We start from the raw sequence: 6,780 nt of genomic DNA, 5'->3' as shown, positions 1-6,780 counted from the left end.
GCTGTCATTGTCATCACCTTCGGCGGTGAGAAATGAGGGGCGACATCTCGTGCGTGAGCTGTCGCAGTTTGTACTGCCAGCTTCGTCGAAACCCACCAATGATGGTGATGCCGGGGTAGATACTGCGCCATTAAATGAGAAAATAACCAGAGACTCGAGGTACTTAGTGGTGAGGTGAGATCGAAAAACTTCTGTATGACATTAATTGCGATTGATGACAACTCTATTACGCCAGATAACTTCCCAAAAATGGCTCTCGAATGTAGTAACGTTACATCCATTAATGTGGCGCAAGTGATCCTTCGAGATTTTTCAATATATCCCTCAATAGTATGTGTGTGAACTGCTTTCTCTGCGCCGGTAGAGGTGTTGCAGTACCTCTGTACGAAGGTGTGTTTTGTGCTCAACTGTAAAATGCTGGTATCCGCAGCTGTTTTAGACTGCTGTAAGCTTTCCATCCATCGGAGTATATCGTAGACCCCTTTTCCACATGTCTCTTGATGAGAGGTAACTGAGTGGCTTCATCCCTCCTGTCAAGGGGATATAGAATGAGATGATTTGAAGAACGCTCCACCATCCCGAAAATCCAGATCTTTAACCCGCGAGAGTCTCCATGATGATATTTCGTCGTCCTCGCGAAAAGACTTTCGTCAACTTATACTTCCCCTGTCAGCTTCTCCTGCTTCTCATAGTACAGATTGTGCACAAACTTCCGGCAGTGATCCCTCAAGAAGTTGGCCTAATCTACAGCCGACTTTTTGTAGTCCATGCTGGACTCTATGGCACATCGATGTAGGGATGACCCTAGCAACCACTCTCTTAATAAATACCAATAATTCGCGGATGTTGGAATGCACTCCGTCAAAAATATAAAATTTATGGGTGCCGTAATTCCTCTCATGTTTCCATGGGTCGGACCCCCTACATCTCTGAATTTTCCTACCCTTCCAACTTGAGGCCTTTATGACTTTGCATGGCCTCCCACATTTTTCGCAAAAGAAATTTGAAGCAATAATGTAGCAATAATAATATATCACAATAATGATAATAATAATAATGGTAATGATAATTATAATAAAATAATGATGATGATAATGATGATAATAATGATAAAGCAATAATAATAGGCATTCTGGTCCAACCACTTATACAAAACCACATCTTCCTTTGAAAACAAAAAACGAAATACTTATACAAATGGCCTTAATATTAAATGAATATTCGAGAAAAAGTAACATTTTTTTTTACCTGAGAAGACAGTGGGGAATCCAGTGGGGCGGCAGCGGGCGCCCCTCCCTTTATTTTTTTGTTTAAATAAAAGAAATTTAAAAAAATGGGGGGGTTTAAATTTTGTAAAGGCGCCCCCTCTTTCCGAAATTCCTGTATCTGCCCCTGGATGACCAAAAGACCTAATGATATTTGGTATCTAATCCTGTAGCGTCTGGTTGTTACGTTCCATGCATATAATCTGTATGCTTTACTATTTTCAAACAGTCAGATAGAGCTCAAAAATGACATATGACCACTCGATCTCTGCAGAGTCCAAGCAGATCAGCCCACTCCATAAATATCTCGGGATTCAATCCATTTCCAAAGACGCGAAGGCTGCTACCAAACACCGCTGCCAATGTGTAATGTTTCTCGTCCAGAAATACCTTCTAATTGTCCATAGCCACTGGCTTGCATCACCAATGATATCTTGAATAACTGTCCACAAAATGTAAATTTCCCCATTTCTTGATGACATTGATGCTTACATGAAACAGAAAGTACTACTTTCTGTTACCACTACAATACACATTACAATATACATTACCACTTGTTTACTTGGGCTCTCCAAGCTGTAATGCCCTCACATACATTCACATTTTTAAGTAACATGATAAAATTTACGAACCATAAATAACTTACTGATGATCGGTGTAAGTTTGGATTAAATGTCTGTTTGTCCTGTCTACTGTAAGAGCTGCATAAAGGCTGAATGTGTACGGCTCCTGGCCGCTAACAAAGATGAGCCCTGTTCAAAATCTCCATGTCAAATGTCATGTGGGTGTGGTTGGTGGTTTTCCTGCCACCGAGCTATAACATGTGTGTTCCAGACGAAGTCTAAATGGCGTCTGCCACGAGAGAGCTAAAACTGATATTTAATCATGTCAACCTAAAAAAAAAAAAAATCTGCTCCAGCGTACATTGTATCTCTGAGAAACTTTACATATAAGTAATGATGCAAAGAACGACAAGCATGCAAAGAACTGCAGCAGGTGATTCAAATAGAGTAGTTCTAAGGCATAGGGCCTCTATACTGATCGTGGAATTTTCACCACCACTTTCCTTCTAAATAAATTGTAGTTAATCTGTTCAATCCCACTTTTCCCTCTTCAAGATCACTCTGCCACTTTCAGATTGTTATCCTATCCAATATAGATGAATCACATCACAGTCCACGACTTACAGGTTGTATATAGTGTATGATGATCGTGGAAACTTACACTGATCATGGTACATGTATTTGTTACCACCACTTTCCTACTTAATGTGTCGTAATTATAAACTGGGTCCCCCACTTATAAAAATACAGCACCGGCCCTGTTAGGTACATTGTACATGTTAAAAGATGTCACCAGTGACAGAAAATATGATTTGGCCCAATTGTAACAGTTGGGCCAAATCAAAATGTCTGTGTTAAAAGATGTCACCAGTAACAGCAAAACGATATGGCCCAATTGTTGCAGGAGAAAATGTTGTGTCACTGACGAAACCATGTTTTGCAGCAAATCAAGTACATTCTGATGAGGAATCAGGAATTCTGTGCAAGATGTGAAGGCATTCCAAAAAGGCTCACAGAACTTTGAAATAGAGCCTACATGTATACTCAGCTGCTGAGTAACATATTGTGTGTGTTTCATTTGTTTTAAACTGCAGTATCCAAGCCAAAAGGCTAGACTTGTTCGAGTTGGCATGTGTCTTACAGAAATATAACTTTGCCAAGTCCAACTTCATATTGTTTGAAGATTAAATTTTTCAAAACTGGAATTCGAGGTGTTTCTTTCATTGCACTCACAGATGAGAAAGCCAACCTATTGTTTGAGTTTTCTTGTGATAATGTGTAATAGCAGGGAAGTACTGTATACGCTATAATTTTCGCGTACATAAATTTTCGCGAATTGCCGCTGTCACACATTTTCGCGAGTGGTTAAATTCGCGATTGGGGGACCAGAGAAAATATGAAGTGGCAAAGAAAGTGTGAATTTTCAACTTACTAGCAAATAAGAATGATACTAGTTATACACTGCATGAAAAAGACTTGTCAAACTTTGCAAACTAGTAAGTTAGAATTCAACATTTTTGAAGTGGTTAAGTCCATCGCGCTAGATTTCTGACGAGTGGTCCCCTAGATTTCTGGTCCCCTTGCGATAATGGATTGGCTCTCTACAGTATTCGTAAGTAGACGTGGACGTGCGTAAACAAGCTTAGCCAGTATGGTCTGTTCGGTAAGCCGTGACATGGTATACTAGTACTGAAATGTTTGTATCATCAAGGCAAGGGATTCATTTTGGAAGGTAATATTTTCGCGTGTTGTTAATTTCGCGAATAGCTCCCGACTCGCGAAATTCGCGAAAATAAAACCCCCGCGAAATATATAGCGTATACAGTAAGAGAAGGAGAGTGCCACTGGCCTTGATGTTTCATGCTCCAAGTCACTCTTCCATAGTGTTTGGATATGGTGACCAAAGAAGAGGTTTTACAGTTCTAAGCCAGAGTAGCCATATTTCAGATAAAATGTTGATTTTTGTTTTATGTAGGGAGTAGTACCTTGGAAGTCCCAGTATACAATGTATTTCATGTCTCTCTCTTTCCCTGCCCCACTTTCTTTGTTACCTTTAAACCCCTTTCACGCTTGGCAAATTTTCACCGAGGTGCATATGGGAGATTATGTAGCGTGAAAAGCTTGGTGGGTGAAATCTTGGGTAAAATGCTCTTTGACCTTTCGGAAATTTTACCCTCAAACCATCCCTGGTAACCTCCTGGGTGAAATCCGTGATAAATGCAAAAGGTCATGTTTTGTTGCAGGTTGTAGATATGTTTGTTGGTTTCTCTTTTTTCCAGCGCTGGCACGCACCATCCATAAACACATGTATACATGAATCCACTGCAGAAGAGCAGATACGAGAAATACAACTTGAAGCTCATTTGTATGAAAGAAAATACTTCCCATGTGTATTCTGTTTTATTCCCTGCTGAATCTCCTGCAGTGATCCCCCTGGTGTCTAGCATGAAAGGGATACTGTATAAGCTGTTATTTTCCTGAGGGTTTAATTTTCGCAAATTTTGCAAATCACTGATGGAACGCGAATTTAGAGACACACAAAAAATGTCACCATGTGCTGGGGTAATACAGGTAGGGCACTTATAGCTTTGGTGTCAAATTGCAAAAACAACATCTTGTGAAAATGTCTGTGACCTCCTCATTCTTGAAAATATCTGTATGTGAAAATAACTTATACAGTACATGTAATGTACTAGTATCTGTCAGCTTTTCTCCACTTTCTCTCTGTATGCCACTATCTCCTTCTTTCTTGTCTCTCTCATAGGTTACCATATGAAAGAGTTTATTCGCAAAAACCAATAAGTCCATTTTTGTAGATTTTGAAGTACGGTCTCCATCATAAAGTACAAAATAATACCTTTTAAATGACATATTGGTCCCGACATATAAAGGTACATTTTTGAAGTTATGGTCAAAAGAAGCAAAATTTTTTTTTATTATTCTCTTTATTTTTCCTGACCTTTAATCGCAAATATCTCCATTTGGCAAATATGGACTTACCAGTTTTTGTGAACAAACTCTTCATATGTGTGACTATCTCACTTTCTCTGCTCATGTCACTCTCAATGCTCAATCCTCTATGCCAACCAAAACCTGAATCACGAGTTTTTGAAGGCGTAATTGTTGCATAAATTAGTCTCTTTTTTTCTCTTTCTTTCATGAGTTTGTTACAAAGCAAGGTCAAAACATAAGTACATCGTACAAAAGATCTTCTACATAAATAAGGTATTTGTCAAATGTTCTGCTATGTCATCACAAAAGAGAAATAATGTAAGTTACAAAAGGAGTACAAATTGAGCAGCAGGAATTAGAAAACTTTAAGTTACATGTACATTTACTGATTATTTTCTTTAAATATATGAATAAACATGATTCTACATGAATCTTGACAGAATGTGTCTTTGAATTGGTGCATTGGCAAGGTACTGTAGTTTGAAACCAACTTCACATTTTGACATCAAAATTAAGAGATGAATGGTGTATCCACTTGTACTGACACAATCAATGCAGAATACATCATGGGGGAAAAAAAAAAACAATCACATCCGAAGCAGGAATGAACAGAATTATGAGCTCACAGAATTACAATTGTAGCACCAATTAGGTAACAAACTCACATTACGCCTACTGATACCACACATAAACATATTGCCCACGGGTTCTGAAAGAGTTGATGCAACTGATAAAATACATCTACCCAATGTGTAAGTCGACTTTTCATTGGCTGAATACTAGGATTTGAAGAAGCTTTAGTATTAGAGTCCAAGGTGGATGGGGATTTAATATTTCTCATGCACACCTTTAAGTGGCTACTGTGCAAGTCAAAAGGTTCATCTTTGGTCCCAGTGTATTGATATTCATGTTGCGAGATAGTCTTTGTCAAAGACCCTCCAGCTGTAGGCCTAGTGATTGCAAGAGGAGCAAGCAGGGTGTCACCATGCAAAACTAGTCAAAACAATCAGTGAGACCCAAGACCCAGCAAACAGGCTTTCAGAAATCTGTCCAAATTTCTTAAGTTAATGCATTTGAAATACTAAATTTTTCTACACTGGTGTGTCATTCTTTTTGCATTGACAAAAAAAAAAAAGATTTCACCTAAATCACTAGAAAAGTAAAAAACAAACAAAGAAGTAGTGGTACTTGTAGTTATCAAATGCAAATCCTCAAGAGGCACTCGATAAGATTATACTTAAAATGACAGGAGCACCATTTCCTGGCGTCAAAGGACCATTGACCGACAGCCAAAAGTTTCCAACATAAACCAATGTTCATGCACCTAATCATAGCAGGGCTTGACAAATTATATTGGACGCGCTCTGTGTTGAAATTTTTGCTGTACATTTTAGTCTAATTTGCACGAAATCTGTTGGTATGACAACACCGCAATGATAGGCTCGCCAATCTCTGCAAGCAGTGCGCAAACCATTTTAGTACATTGTACTGTGCACAGACACCTTTGCAAAACGTGCATTTCACTTCCAAAGCAATCTCACTACACCCAATAATTTTATAGTCTGTAGGGTACATACCATTGTATAATGATTACATTTTTGTTTAAATTTTCATTTTTTCTGCCCACTCCTTGAAGACGACCAGTATCGTTTAGGATCAATGCTCAGTGTTGAACGTATCATTAAGTAGTGAATATGTAAGGAATATATGCCGTCTGGATCAAGGTGATCTAACTTGCAAGAGTCTTTGGGAGTAACGCACTACATCATATTGGATTTAAGATAGAAAACAGAGCTCTGTGACTCTTACTCTAACTTTTCACATGTGTCCTGATTGTCATATTCTTTGCCTTTGACATGGATCACAGTCAATAACAGCCCTTATCAATCTATCCTTTCGCTGCGTGTCTCCAAACAGGTTCAGTGTTTGAAATGGGCTTGCAGATTTTCACATAATCTGAGGTCCATACAAATTGTTTTTTATACTTAAGCTACCATACT

General features: G+C 38.6%; 1 pseudogene; it reads right to left on the bottom strand.

Annotated features, from left to right (window-relative positions):
• Window positions 1-201: 201 nt before the first annotated feature.
• Window positions 202-2,498, bottom strand: LOC139722954 (uncharacterized; annotated as a pseudogene).
• Between the last annotated feature and the right edge of the window lie 4,282 nt (window positions 2,499-6,780).

Source organism: Diadema antillarum, unplaced genomic scaffold, assembly GCF_040938485.1.
Source record: "Diadema antillarum isolate AM-2024a unplaced genomic scaffold, OU_Dant_1.0 scf00000178, whole genome shotgun sequence".
NCBI classification, from domain to species: Eukaryota; Metazoa; Echinodermata; class Echinoidea; order Diadematoida; family Diadematidae; genus Diadema; species Diadema antillarum.
Note: the sequence above shows the minus strand (reverse complement) of the source record. Positions and strands in the feature narration are given on the sequence as shown.